Below are 15,331 nucleotides of genomic sequence, written 5' to 3' on the forward strand. Positions count from 1 at the left end.
CGCCGCCCCGCCGCCATCCCCCACAGTCTTTACCTGTCAGTCTTCAGTACGCGCTGGTCCCGGCTCCCTTCTTCTGCTATGAGGAGGACCACAACAAAATGTCCGCCCCCATGTAGCAGAAAGTTCTCTGAAACTGTCTGCTGCATGGGGGCAGACATTTTGTGGTGGTCCTCATAGCAGAAGAAGGGAGCCGGGACCAGCGTGTACTGAGCGTAGGTAAGACTGCGGGGGATGGGGGGGATTGCATGGGCGGCGAGGCGGGGGTTGGTGCGGCGGGGCGGGCGAGGGTTGGTGCGGCAGGCGAGGGTTGGTGCGGCAGGGCGGGCGGGGGTTGGTGCGGCGGGGTGCGTGGGAGGGCGCCCTCCCTTTAACGGCGGGGGGGCGCCCAAAAGCTAGTTACGCCACTGACTGAGGGCCAGTCACCAGCACTGAGGGTGCAGGAAATGCTGCTGCTGATCACTGCAATGCTTTACCAGAAGAAGGAATATATAACAGGCCGGGGCTGACTGGGGTAATACAGCATGCGGGCTCATGGCTTCCAGCACAACAACTGAAGGAAACATAGAACAATACAGTAACACGGTCAGGGTTATCAGCCCCAGTGATATATTGCAGCAGGTTCCACATAAATATTTCAGTGGGTTTAAAAAAAAAAAAAATTGTACTTGGAGAATGCGGGCATCGATCCCGCTACCTCTCACATGCTAAGCGAGCGCTCTACCATCTGAGCTAATTCCCCTCTGCAGAGCTGCCCTATCACACGGTGAGGCAGGAATGAGGTCAGAGTTTTTTTGGGTATTCTGATTTTAAGACACTGTGGCCCTGATGTAAGACTATCGGCCGCAGTGAACTATAACAGTAGGTTTAAGAATAAAACAAAAACAACCATTGCTGGTAATACATTGTGACGGCTGTAATACAGAGTAATAATAATACTTTCAGGTGACTGCATCATTAATCCCCCGCATAGCGGGATGTTACTGCCGGGTCACTGCAGTGTTTTGCCCCAGTGGTAAATGAATAACGGGCAGCGCCAGGGACTCCCTGGGGAAACTGATTCCATATCCTCCAACATGACCCATTCCAGTAGGTACAAAATGCTCTGCTCCTGGACTTATTCCTTAATTTAGCATTGCCTTCACCTTTGCTGGAACACCGTTATCTTCGCTGAACTAGTTCAAAGCAGGTGACTGCAATTATCAATTAAGAAAGAAGTCCAGAAACAGAGCACTTTGTACCTACTGGAACGGGTCATGTCGGAGGGTCTGTGATTCTTGTTTCAAAACAACCGCAAACAATGTAGCGTGTGTATGGGACTTCGGAAGGAGACCTAGAAGTAATACCATAAGGCGGTCAGGATAGTTAGCTGTAGCAGGAGAGTGCAGTACATTATACATCAACATTGTTCTCAAAATATTGTATTGGCCGCAAAAAAAAAAAAAAGTACCTGGAGAATGCGGGCATCGATCCCGCTACCTCTCACATGCTAAGCGAGCGCTCTACCATCTGAGCTAATTCCCCTCTGCACAGTTGCTCCACCCACACCTAGTTGAGAGCACAAATCCATGTGGTAGCCAAGGGGTAGCCAACTCCAGTCCTCGGGAGCTACCAACAGTTAACATTTTCCAGGTCTCCTCACAGGATTACAAGTGAAGTAATTATCTCGGGCCTGTGGAGTTTTTGTAATTTGTCAGTGAGTACTGAGTGAGTGCAATTAACTAGTAGAATGTCCTTATGTAGGGTACACACCAGGACGACCTGCTCACGATGCACATCGTGAGCGGGTCGTCAGTGTCTCCTCCGACCCGCTCACGATGACGCGGGAGGGCACGACCCGCTCACGATGTGCACCGTGAGCGGGTCCGATCCGATGGCGACCCGCACCCGGTTGTATGGTCGTCATTGAGATCCTACCTGCAGCAGGTAGGATCTCAATAACGACCGACCGACCCGCGGGACCGCGCATCGGATCGGAATCGCTCCACACCAGCTCAGAAAAGGGCCCAATCAGCACACAATCTGCATCCAATTGATCGGAATCGGATCTAGATTGTGCTGATCGGGCCCTAGTCGTCCTGGTGTGTACCCAGCATTAATGGTGAAACTTTTGGTTTCCTGCATTTTTAATGTGACCGCGTGGCCTAATGGATAAGGCGTCTGACTTCGAATCAGAAGATTGAGGGTTCGAGTCCCTTCGTGGTCGGGTTTTTTTTGGCCTTTTTTTTTGCAATTAAATAAATAAGGCAATTTTTTTAATGAATTTATTCTATGTTTAATAATATAGAATTCAGAAACCTAAACACAGATTGGAGAAATCATAGAATGGTCACAACACAAGGACAAACACTACCACATACAAAATGCTCTGTTTCTGGCCTTTCCTGCTGGTATTGTAGGATTGCCAGCACCTGTGGTGACACCTTTCTTATCAATTACCTATCTCCTCACAGGTGCTGGCAATCATACATTACCAGGGAAGTCCAGGAACAGAGCATTTTCGGTACTTGTTTATTATCACGGCGCCCATCGCATCACATACCACTAAGTAATAAGGCATGGGATGGGACCCGATTTTCGGGTCCAAAGACCCGCACTGTACAATAAAATATTAAAATGGCATGTGATGCGATTTTTAATTGTACAGGCACCTTGATGGGTGATTACTATGTTAAATGCACCCCCATTGTTAACGCCACACCCACTATCATTGGAGTGTGCACCGGCGATAAATCACTGGGTGCGCGCTTCAGTTTTTAGCCCCCTTATGATCGCTGGTCGCTAGGGTTACCACCTAGTCCCTTTAATTCCGGACACATGTTAATTACACAGGTTCTGTGGCAGTTTAAAATCAGGTGAAGTGGAGTCTTGAAGTCAGCCAGCCACAGAACCTGTGTAATTAATATGTGTCCGGAATTAAAGGGACTAGGTGGTAACCCTAGCGGCACCCCCAGCAGAGGTTCCCTTTCATCAGTGACCATCGCTGGTCGCTGATGAAAACGGGACACTGAGTGATATATCTCCCCCGTGTGTACACAGCTTTACTAAACTACTTTACTACAACTATACTGATTTGGTGGGTAGTCAGCTGTATACTGAAACCAGTGGTTCCCAACATGACCCTCTCCAGGAGGGACACAATGCTCTGCTCCTGCACTTCCCTCTTAATGTATGATTACCATCACCTGTTTTGAGCAGGTTCTTGAGCAGGCTAAGAAAGGTGTTTCACCACAGGTGAGAGTAATCATTACTTAAGAGGGAAGTCCAGGAACAGAGCATTGTGTCCCTCCTGGAGAGGGTCATGTTGGGAGGTATGCTAAACCAGTGCATACCTCCCAACATGACCCTCTCCGGGAGGGACACAATGCTCTGTTTCTGGACTTTTCTCTTAATTTACGAATACCATCACCTGTGTGGAAACACCTTTCTTCTCAATTAACCTGTTTAAACAGGTGATGGCAATCATAAATTAAGAAAAAGGCCAGAAATGGAGCATTCTGTCCCTCCTGGAGGGGGTCATGTTGGGAAGTATGCAGTGGCTTCCAAAATGTGTGCCGTGCCACCCTGGGGTGGATCAAGACATTTGGGTTGGTGACCCAGGAACAATCCACATTTTTTATCATCAATGTAACTGGCAAAACCAGTTTGTGGCTTACAATCATATCATATATCTATATCCTTATATGTTTGCCCCTTGTTACCCCTATGCTGTGTCATCATTGTATATCTATATGTGTGTACTTCCACCACCCATGTATATTGGAGCACCCCCCTCTGGTGAACAGAAGGAATGACTATTATGTTTAATATCATATAAATGTAACGCTTTAATAAAAGTAATTCTTTAAAGAGCACAAAGACTCTTCTGTTCTCTCCCTGTGTATACATTGCGTTGTGTGACCCCTGAAAGCACCATCAGTGGTATATTTACACTTGTTGTAATGTCTTTTATGTTGGTACATGGTGTTTGCCGAGATATATGGGTTGGAATTAACATGCAACAAGCACCAGATAATGCAGGACAGAGCTGTTATACCAAGAAGAGACTCAGGTCTGTGGTCACATCCCGCACATACAATGTCAGACGTCAGCTGTAACATCAGGTGTCAGGATGGCCGAGCGGTCTAAGGCGCCAGACTCAAGAGTGATCTCTTACCTGTAACTGGGTGTTCTGGTCTCCGAATGGAGGCGTGGGTTCAAATCCCACTTCTGACATGTGGTGTTTTTGTGAAAAACTGCCTATAAATGACTCTGATATTATCTATTATCAACCCGTGTCACTCCGGCTGCTGTGGTACTATACTTCCCAGCATGCCTTGCTAGTTTTTATATTAGGACAAATTAAAACGGCTGGTATTTGTAGTTCCGCGGGAAATGTAGTGGCATATCCTTATCCTTTACTCAGAGACACCTGAAACAGACCAACATGGCTAAGGTGGACAGGATTGGAAAGTTGACACAAGCTTTAAGTTGACAATGGGAAGGTCGACAGCCAAAATGTCGACATCAGTTTTTCACTTTTTTTAAGAGAATAAGATTGCAGCGAGCCGTGTGCGGGGACTTTGCACACTTAGATGATGTCCGCGTCAACATTCGGGACAAAAAAGTCAAAAACCTTCCCCCATGTCGACCTAAGTGTGGGGATGCAGCGGGGTCCATCCCACATGGGCACGGTGCTGGTGGTGCAGCAGGGTCCATTCGTGGGTCCATACGGCGTCAGGGCAGTCCCTGCAGCTGATGGGAACTAATAGTTCCCACTATGCGCATATGTAATAAGCGGCTCATTGATATGCACGGCGCTCATTAGATATGCGCATAGTGGGAACTATTAGTTCCCATCAGCTGCAGGGACTGCCCCGACGCCGTATGGACCCCGAATGGACCCTGCTGCACCACCAGCACCCACAGCTCCGTGCCCATGTGGGATGGACCCCGCCGCGTCCCCACTGCCCAGCATCCAGAGGGACCCGAAGTACTGTGCCCATGCCGGACCCCACTGCCTCCCCAGCAGTGCGTGAACCCCGCTGCCCGGATCCCCCATGCAGGTAAGTATCAGGGGAGGATGGGCACAGGGCAGGTACCAGGGGAGGGGGAAGTAGTGTGGTATTTTAAATACCGTTTAAGAGGCATTCTCACTGCCTTAAAAACGGTATTTAAACGTGTAGGACTCTGCTTTTTAAACGGGTTGAAATACCGGTTAACTTTAACCGGTATTTCAACTCTGGCGCTTTCCCACTGCAGCCTTAAACGGTAAATTGTGGGGAAAAAATGGCAATTTACCGTTTAAGAGCTGCAGTGGGAAAGGGGCATTAATCACATTTTAAGTTTTAATTACAATGTTTACTTTTATATGCAAAATATAAACATTAATGTAATTGTATTATTGTGCTTGAGTTCTCTGAATCCAATAGAGGACACTGGGCAGTGGCGTAACTAGAAATTTTGCTCCCCCCTGCCAAAAAAAATTCTGGCGCCCCCCCCCCCCCCTCCCATTTTTGTTAAAAGAAAAACAGTTTCTTGACAATTAGGTTACCAGTGCGAACAGTAAAAATATGCCCTCCCTCCTCCCCCCCCCCCCCAAATTAAAGAAAAACACAAAAGAATTTATGAAGAACCAATTCTTATTAGACAATATGCCGTACACTGTACGCTTGCGAGCAGGGCCCTCCTCCCTCCATATCGGTTTGTATCTACCCAGTTTTTTTAATCACTGTTGTTTCCAATTGTGAAACGCAACGGAATATGCTGCGCTATATAAGAAACTATAAACAAATAAATACATTATACAACACACCATAATGACTCTTACACATTATGCCACATACTGTAATGTCCATAACACAGTTATGCCAATACACATTACGCCACAACGTAATACCCATTGCACATTATGGCGTGGGGGGCAGCACTCTGAGACTTAATACAGGCGGCGGATCAAGGTGAAACTGGGTGCATTTAATAACGTTTCGGGGAGCTAGTCCCCTTCATTAGATGGCACACAATAGTGAAGACATTACAGATATAAGGATACTCACCAATCGATGCCGGGGAAGCCGTCCATCCGTCCCCCCATCCACGCTGCCCGCCTCCATCTCCGTCCAGCGCCGATGACGTCATAACCCGGCGGCTGTATCGTGCAGGAGGTGGCTGCGTTGTCAGGGATACAGAGACTCTTCTCCCGGCATCTCCTCGGCAGCATCTAACAAGAGTGCACACATAACATGTGAATTAAAAATTCCAAAAAGCGTGTGTACAGTGCTTTAAAGAAGAGGAGCATGCATGCTCCATTTACAGTAATTATAATATAGGTAAAAAAATGTTTTGAAAAAAGACAAACTTATTACACTTAACGCTGACATTACTTGTATATCTTAATAATCATGGAAAGCACCTTGAGGGACACAGTATGATCCTATGTGGAGAACAGTTCAGAGTTATGATTTGTTTAACATATAAAACCAGTCACTGAGAACATTTTATAAACAATTATTTTATAAAAAATTACTCAGACCTAAAGACTCGTTAAGACCTCGCGGCCACAAGGTGTCTAAATGATATATCCAATGGGACTCTTAACTGTAGCAACTTTTTTGCTCTGTTTCCCCCTCTAATGCTGGGGGCACATGGTCTATGATTTTATATTTAAGCGTAGCCATGTTATCTCTAAAACTGGCACCTTGCGGCCACAAGGTCTTAACGAGGCTTTAGGTCTGAGTAATTTTTTATAAAATAATTGTTTATAAAATGTTCTCAGTGACTGGTTTTATATGTTAAACAAAAAAGGAGGAGGAGACAGCATCAGAGAGAGAGGGGTAGGAGACAGCTCCAGAGAGAGGGGGAGGAGACAGCGTCAGAGAGGGGGGGAAGGAGACAGCGTCAGAGAGAGGGGGAAGGAGACAGCGTCAGAGAGAGGGGGAAGGAGACAGCGTCAGATAAGGGGGAAGGAGACAGCGTCAGAGAAGGGGGAAGGAGACAGCGTCAGAGAGAGGGGGAGGAGACAGCGTCAGAGAGAGGGGAAGGAGACAGCGTCAGAGAGAGGGGGAGGAGACAGCGTCAGAGAGAGGGGGAGGAGACAGCGTCAGAGAGAGGGGAAGGAGACAGCGTCAGAGAGAGGGGGAGGAGACAGCGTCAGAGAGAGGGGGAGGAGACAGCGTCAGAGGGGGGGAAGGAGACAGCGTCAGAGAAGGGGGAAGGAGACAGCGTCAGAGAAGGGGGAAGGAGACAGCGTCAGAGAGAGGGGAAGGAGACAGCGTCAGAGAGAGGGGGAGGAGACAGCGTCAGAGAGAGGGGGAGGAGACAGCGTCAGAGAAGGGGGAAGGAGACAGCGTCAGAGAGAGGGGGAGGAGACAGCGTCAGAGAGAGGGGAAGGAGACAGCGTCAGAGAGAGGGGGAGGAGACAGCGTCAGAGAGAGGGAGAGGAGACAGCGTCAGAGAGAGGGGGAGGAGACAGCGTCAGAGAGAGGGGGAAGGAGACACCGTCAGAGAGAGGGGGAGGAGACAGCGTCAGAGAGAGGGGGAGGAGACAGCGTCAGAGAGAGGGGGGAGACAGCGTCAGAAAGAGGGGGGAGACAGCATCAGAGAGAGGGGGAGGAGACAGCGTCAGAGAGAGGGGGAGGAGACAGCGTCAGAGAGCGGGGGAGGGGGCAGCACCAGAAAATGAGAGTGGGGGCCTAAAATACTATAATACATATACCTATAATACCTCATTATACCAGACAGCAGCCTCGATGGCAGCACAGGTCAGCCATGGACTTCTTATGGGGGTGGGCACTTCACGGCATTAGGCCACGCCCCCTAAATGTCCGCGAATCGCGGGACTTCTGGAAGCCGGCCAGGAGGGTGAGAGGATGGACGCAGGGATGCGATGCAGCTTGAGGGGGGCGGGCCAAGGTGAGCGGGCTCAGGCTAAGGGGAGCAGGGAGCTCAGCCAGTTCTCACTGAGTGACGCTGCTCTTTGGCGCAGCCGCAGTCAGGAGGAATAGTGGGCACGGAGTAAGAGGGAGCTGCCTCTGTGGCTGTCTGTGTGGGGACGCTCAGTGACCAAGTCACTGAGCACCCTCACACAGACAGACAGTCAGAGGCAGAGTAGTACAGGACGTATTGGCTGCTGCAGGCAGCCGCAGCAGCAGAGGAGAGAGCTTGCGCAGGATGCCTGCTTTCGGCTCTGAGAGTGCCGTGACACACTCACTTGTCCGGCACAAGGCGCCCACGCAGCCCCCGCTCCCCCAAGCAGTGGCGGGGGCTGCCTTACGGTATTTCCGCCACTGACACTGGGGTATAGACAGTGACGAGCGCTGAGGTTAGTTCTATGGTGCCTCTATGGGGGTTGAGGAACCCCACGAGGGAAAATAGCCGATGGCCGCCGGGAACCCGGCTGTCGGTGTTTTGACAGTCGGGATCACGATGTCGGGTGAATGCCTGTTGGGATCCCGACTGTTTGGGAGGTACTGCACTAAAGGAACCGTGGTATACTTCTACAATGACATACAGACAAAACTACAGCTGGGCGTTATAATCAGAAATCTGCAGCAGCTTATTAGATGATCATATGAAGATCTTTCAGGCAGGTGTATCATGTGTCTCTGTGGCGCAATCGGTTAGCGCGTTCGGCTGTTAACCGAAAGGTTGGTGGTTCAAGCCCACCCAGGGACGGCAATGTTTTTCTTCTCTGCTCACTACATTATTGTCGTGTAATATTATACAGATGTACAGTATATGTGACTATATAACAGGCCAGGGCTGACTGGGGTAATACAGCATGGATATATGTACAGTATATGTGACTACATTTACCAGACAGCTGATCCCTCAGTGCACGGAGTACAGTGTACAGGACGTCTGGCTCCTGACTCTGTACATGGGGTCTGCAGCTAGTGTCAGCCAGCACTGAGGGTGCAGGAAATGCTGCTGCTGATCACTGTAATGCTTTACCAGAAGAAGGAATATATAACAGGCCGGGGCTGACTGGGGTAATACAGCATGGATATATGTACAGTATATGTGACTACATTTACCAGACAGCTGATCCCTCAGTGCACAGAGTACAGTGTACAGGACGTCTGGCTCCTGACTCTGTACATGGGGTCTGCAGCTGGTGTCAGCCAGCACTGAGGGCCAGTAACCAGCACTGAGGGTGCAGGAAATGCTGCTGCTGATCACTGCAATGCTTTACCAGAAGGAGGAATATATAACAGGCCGGGGCTGACTGGGGTAATACAGCATGGATATATGTACAGTATATGTGACTACATTTACCAGACAGCTGATCCCTCAGTGCACAGAGTACAGTGTACAGGACGTCTGGCCCCTGACTCTGTACAATGGGCCTGCAGCTAGTGTCAGCCAGCACTGAGGACCAGTAACCAGCACTGAGGGTGCAGGAAATGCTGCTGCTGATCACTGTAATGCTTTACCAGAAGAAGGAATATATAACAGGCCGGGGCTGACTGGGGTAATACAGCATGCTGGCTCATGGCTTCCAGCACAACAACTGAAGGAAACATAGAACCAATATAGTAATGCAGTCAGGGTTATCAGCCCCAGTGATATATTGCAGCAGGTTCCACATAAATATTTCAGTGGGTTTAAAAAAAAAAAGAAGGAAAAAATGTACCTGGAGAATGCAGGTATCAATCCCGCTACCTCTTGCATGCTAAGCGAGCGCTCTACCATCTGAGCTAATTCCCCTCTATAGAGCTGCCCTAGCACACGGTGAGGCAGGAATGAGGTCAGAGTTTTTGTGGGTATTCTGATTTTAAGACAATGTGGCCCTGATGTAAAGGCCCCCATACACTATGCGATATGGGAACATCGGGCAGTGAAATCGGCCCAAATCGCACTTGTAGACATCCCCTCCGATCCGATGCGCGGTCCCGTGCGCATCGGATCGGGGTCGGGAGGTCGGACGGGCTGCACATAAGATTTGCCAAATCTTATGTGCAGCCCAGCCCCGGAGCCGTGCGGGGGACAGCAGCGGGCGGGGGATGCCGGCTATAGAGAGCCAAGCAGGGGGAGGCTGCATATGGCGCTGGGCTGGAGGAAGCTGTGTTGCGGTGGGGTGACAGCGGGAGGCGAGCTGGGAGAACTTGATGACATGACGCTGGCTGCCGGGCAGCGCCGCAGCGGCGGGAGCCGGGAGAAACAGATAACTTAAAAAAAAAACGCCCATAGAGATGACTAGCAAGCCATTGATTGGCTGAGACCTCTCTCAGCCAATCAGCGATTTTTTTTCCCCCCAAGTTATCTGTTCCTCCCGGCTCCCGCCGCTGCGGCGCTGCCCGGCAGCCAGCGTCATGTCATCAAGTTCTCCCTGCTCGCCTCCCGCTGTCACCCCACCGCAACACAGCTTCCTCCTGCCCGGGTCCCTATGTAGCCTCTCCCTGCTCGGCTCTCTATTAGCCGGCATCCCGCTGCCGTCCCCCGCACGGCTCCCTCCTCCTGCAGCTCCCCGGGGACTGCATATGATAAATCCATGCGATTTATCATATGCAAACCTTGGCACATCAAGTGCCTAATCGTGCTTCCCCCTCCCGGGGAGCTGCAGGGGAAATCAGGTCCGACTTGTCCCTAGGACAAGTCAGACTAATGTATGGGGGCCTTAAGACTATCGGCCGCAGTGAAATATAACAGTAGGTTTAAGAATAAAACAAAAACAACCATTGCTGGTAATACATTGTGACGGCTGTAATACAGAGTAATAATAATACTTTCAGGTGACTGCAGCATTAATCCACCGCATAGCGTGATGTTACTGCCGGTCACTGCAGTGTTTTCCCCCAGTGGTAAATGAATAACGGGCAGCGCCAGGGACTCCCTGGGGCAACTGATTCCATATCCTCCAACATGACCCATTCCATTAGGTACAAAATGCTCCGCTCCTGGACATCTTCCTTAATTTAGCATTGCCTTCACCTGTGCTGGTTCACCGTTATCATCACTGAACTAGTTCAAAGCAGGTGACTGCAATTATCAATTAAGAAAGAAGTCCAGGAACAGAGCACTTTGTACCTACTGGAACGGGTCATGTTGGAGGGTCTGTGATTCTTGTTTCAAAACAACCGCAAACAATGTAGCGTGTGTATGGGACCTCGGAAGGAGACCTAGAAGTAATAACATAAGGCGGTCAGGATGATTAGCTCTAAAAAAAAAAAGTACCTGGAGAATGCGGGCATCGATCCCGCTACCTCTCACATGCTAAGCGAGCGCTCTACCATCTGAGCTAATTCCCCTCTGTACAGTTGCTCCACCCACAGCTAGTTGAGAGCACAAATCTATGTGGATCCAAGGGGTAGCCAACTCCAGTCCTCGGGAGCTACCAACAGTTAACATTTTCCAGGTCTCCTCACAGAATTACAAGTGAAGTAATTATCTCGACCTGTGGATCTTTTGTAATTTGTCAGTGAGTAATGAGTGAGTGCAATTAACCAGTAAAATGTCCTTAATAGTGAAACTTTTGGTTTCCTGCATTTTTCATGTGACCGCGTGGCCTAATGGATAAGGCGTCTGACTTCGAATCAGAAGATTGAGGGTTCGAGTCCCTTCGTGGTCGGGTTTTTTTTGGCCTTTTTTTTTGCAATTAAATGAATAAGGCAATTTTTTTAATGAATTTATTCTATGTTTAATAATATAGAATTCAAAAATTTGCAATGATCTACCCAGCCAAATTGAGAATCTTTGACGGAACTTCCTTCAAAGACTTCAACACCCCACAGGACGCCGAGTCGTTTCTCAGGGAGGAAAGACAGCATATTGATCATTCGCCAGATATATCTGACCCTCCATCAGGACGAGGATGAACTTCACAGGTTCCCCACACCTAGCGATGCCTAGCGGCATAGCCCAATGTGTTTAAACAGCTGTTATGTGTTCATTTAGAAACGCAACTTAATATGTTAGGTTACTTTCACAATAAGTTCATAGCCAGTTTTCAGAGGCCTACATAGTTCTTTGATTGTGTTGAACACCACAGAATTGCTCTTATTGATTTGCATTATAATAGAGTAAAATAAGTGTCGGAGCGTACTTAAAATTCATTCTATACATATCATTTATTCAAAGTGATCAGGTTCGAGGTTCATTGCTTTAACCCCTCTCACTATAGTGATTATGTTTGGTTTTATAGTAATAGTAAATGGTATAGTCATGCTCAGTTGCTTACTTCAGATTATTCAAATTGGGCCACCGTGCCCTTCATTAACCTTGTTCTCTTGCATGTTGTATTGTCCCCCCTTGTCTGTCTGTCACCTTCCACCTGTTCTGTCCCACCCCCCCTCCTATAAACTGAAATCTTCTGGATTTAGTATTTCTACCTTACACTGGTGCGAATACAACTCTCCTATTACTTAAATGTCTTTAAAAATTGGAACTTGGAACGTGGGAGGTATTAACTCCCCGGCCAAAAGAAGGAAAATTATTACCTACCTTGCCAGGTTGGGATTGGATGTGGCTTGTCTCCAGGAGACGCATCTGACTGCAGCCGAACATCTCAAATTACAGATGATGGGCTGGAAATTACTGGCAGCTGCCCCATTCAATTCCAAATCTCGTGGTGTGGCTATTCTTGTTAAACGCTGTATAAATGTCTCCATTACCAAGACCGATATTGACCCCGACGGTCGATACCTCATAGCTGACATAACAATTGACAATGTTCCTTATGTCTTCTGTACGGTATATGCCCCAAATGTATACAAGAAAGCTTTTTTCACCTCCCTAATTGCTAGACTGCTCCCGTATAACCCCTCCACTCTAATATTACTGGGGGATCTCAATTTAATATCCTCGCCCACCCTGGACAGATCCTCCTCACAAAGAACCCCCATTGCACTACCAAAACTAGGTGTACCTGCCCTAGCCAAACAACTCCAACTTATAGATGCATGGAGGGCAATCAATCCAATAGAAAGGGACTACACTTGTCTTTCTTCCGCCCATCAAACTCTATCTAGAATAGATTATATCTTGCTGGCCTCCTCACTCTTCCCTAATATCCAAGAAACTGTCATCGAACCAATCTGCTTATCCGATCATGCCCTTATGTGGATAACTCTCTACACCAACACTAACAGAGGCTCTTTTAGACTATGGAAATTCCCAAACTACCTCTCCCAATCTATCTCCTTTCGAAATAAATTAGATGCAGCCTGGATGGATTTCCAACACACAAATGCAGAAAGTGCGGAGTCAAACCCAGCTTTGTTTTGGCAATCAGGTAAGGCTGTCATGCGCGGAGTAGTTATCTCCTACGTTGCAGCTGAAAATAAAAAGATGGCCACAGCCTACCTCGATTTACAAACAGAGCTCACAAACTCGTTCCAGGCATTTAAATCGACCCCATCCCCTAGCAATAAATCAGCCTACAACACGGCTAAAATTCATTTTGATGAATATCTAAAATCAAAAAGTGATAGGTATATGTTCTCATCTAATTTCAGATTTCACCGCTATGGAAATAAAACGGGCAAACTCTTATGTAATATACTACGAGGCTCGCAACCAACCACATTAGTACACCCCTTACGTAACGCAGATGGGTTGGGATCATTTGGTCTATTGCATTATGGTCGAAAGTCATTAGGTCGAATCCATTAGGTCGACATGCTAAAAGGTCGACATGACTCTAGGTCGACATGGGAAAAGGTCGACATGATTCTAGGTCGAAAGGTCATTAGTTCGACAGGTCATTAGTTCGACAAGGTCATTAGTTCGACATTGTCTATGTCGACATTCACAAGGTCGACATGGGGTTTTTCACTGTTTTTTTACCTGAATGTCAACACAGTCGACATGGACACAGTTTAAAGTGCACTGCATCCCCTCGCATCGCTCGCTGCGCTCGCAATGCGTCGGGCACGGTGCCACGCTACGCTCGGCACACTATTTTATTCTCCCACCACGCCCTAGTGGATGGTAGGGCATGAAATACCGCCTGTCGGCACATGTTGGCTCAAAAAACAGTGAAAAACTCCATGTCGACCTTGTGAATGTCGACATAGACAATGTCGAACTAATGACCTTGTCGAACTAATGACCTGTCGAACTAATGACCTTTCGAACTAGAATCATGTCGACCTTTTCCCATGTCGACCTAGAGTCATGTCGACCTTTTAGCATGTTGACTTAATGGATTCGACCTAATGACTGTCGACCATAATGCAGTAGACCAAATGACCGCATCCCACGCAGATGGAACTATGGCTTCGTCAAGCAGCCAGATAACCGATGTGATGAGGACTTTTTATTCTCAGATCTATACAGAACCCCCCCAGAACATAAACAACCCCCCGATAGAGTCATCTCCCTCTCCTTGGGTGTTCCCCACCCTCCCCCAATACCCTGAGGAATATGCTGATAGATTAGAAGCCCCAATTACACTAGACGAGGTCACGAGAGTAATCCAACAATCTAAACCTTCGAAAGCCCCTGGTCCGGATGGCATGTCCGCAGAATTTTACAAGATTCTCCTGCCCCGGCTTGGCGACAATTTAGTTAAATTCTATAATCATATCATTACTACCCAATCCATCCCGCTATATTTCAATTCTGCGGTTATTAGACTGCTCCCCAAGCCGGGCAGAGATCCAGCTCAGCCGGGATCCTACAGACCCATTTCACTACTTAACTTTGACTATAAAGTATTTACGAAAATCTTGGCAGATCGATTAAAATTCCATTTGCCACGGATCATCCATCCGGACCAGACAGGGTTCATAGTGGGCAGACACTCCGTAATAAATGTTAGGAAGTTGATAGGAACTATCCATCAAATGTCAAACACACCCCCTTCGTCCCCCAAGCTAATTGTTTCCTTCGACGCCGAGAAGGCATTTGATTTAGTTAACTGGGAATATCTTTTTACAACAATGCACCATTTTGGTTTTACTTCTGGCTTCATTAACATCTTACGTACTTTATATAGCTCCCCAGTATCTCAAATATCATGTAATGGCTCTATCTCCTCATCATTTACAGTGTCAAGGGGCACCAGGCAAGGCTGCCCATTATCCCCCCTTCTATTTGCCATCGCTATAGAGCCCTTAGCGATCGCGATTCGTAATTCCTCCATAATCGAGGGGATCTCTGTCCAAGATCATGTACTTAAAATATCCTTGTATGCTGATGATATGATTTTGTTCCTTTCTAATCCATCTACATCTCTTCCCGCAGTACTTGAGTTGATAGCTACTTTCGGCCGGGTCTCGGGATATAAAGTGAACTTAAGCAAATCAGAGGTCCTCCCGATTCAAGGCGCACCATTATACTTCCAAACATTACCGTCACTCCAACCCTTCCACATCTCCTTCACTTCCATTAAATATTTAGGCATTAATGTTCC

At 47.9% G+C, this 15,331-nt stretch overlaps 7 non-coding genes across 7 annotated transcripts; 4 read left to right on the forward strand and 3 right to left on the reverse strand.

Moving 5' to 3' along the window:
• Positions 1–666: 666 nt before the first annotated feature.
• TRNAA-AGC (transfer RNA alanine (anticodon AGC)) lies at positions 667–739 on the reverse strand. The gene has a single exon. It is a non-coding gene; the product is annotated as a tRNA-Ala (tRNA).
• Positions 740–1,448: 709 nt separating this feature from the next.
• Positions 1,449–1,521, reverse strand: TRNAA-AGC (transfer RNA alanine (anticodon AGC)). Its single transcript has one exon. It is a non-coding gene; the product is annotated as a tRNA-Ala (tRNA).
• A 609-nt stretch (positions 1,522–2,130) lies between these two features.
• On the forward strand, positions 2,131–2,203 carry TRNAR-UCG (transfer RNA arginine (anticodon UCG)). The gene has a single exon. It is a non-coding gene; the product is annotated as a tRNA-Arg (tRNA).
• Positions 2,204–4,102: 1,899 nt separating this feature from the next.
• Positions 4,103–4,212, forward strand: TRNAL-CAA (transfer RNA leucine (anticodon CAA)). The gene is made up of 2 exons: positions 4,103–4,140; positions 4,167–4,212. It is a non-coding gene; the product is annotated as a tRNA-Leu (tRNA).
• A 4,363-nt stretch (positions 4,213–8,575) lies between these two features.
• TRNAN-GUU (transfer RNA asparagine (anticodon GUU)) lies at positions 8,576–8,649 on the forward strand. The gene has a single exon. It is a non-coding gene; the product is annotated as a tRNA-Asn (tRNA).
• Positions 8,650–11,152: 2,503 nt separating this feature from the next.
• TRNAA-AGC (transfer RNA alanine (anticodon AGC)) lies at positions 11,153–11,225 on the reverse strand. The gene has a single exon. It is a non-coding gene; the product is annotated as a tRNA-Ala (tRNA).
• Positions 11,226–11,472: 247 nt separating this feature from the next.
• On the forward strand, positions 11,473–11,545 carry TRNAR-UCG (transfer RNA arginine (anticodon UCG)). Its single transcript has one exon. It is a non-coding gene; the product is annotated as a tRNA-Arg (tRNA).
• Positions 11,546–15,331: the final 3,786 nt, after the last annotated feature.

This window comes from Crinia signifera, chromosome 9 (assembly GCF_055691185.1).
Source record: "Crinia signifera chromosome 9, ASM5569118v1, whole genome shotgun sequence".
NCBI lineage: Eukaryota > Metazoa > Chordata > Amphibia > Anura > Myobatrachidae > Crinia > Crinia signifera.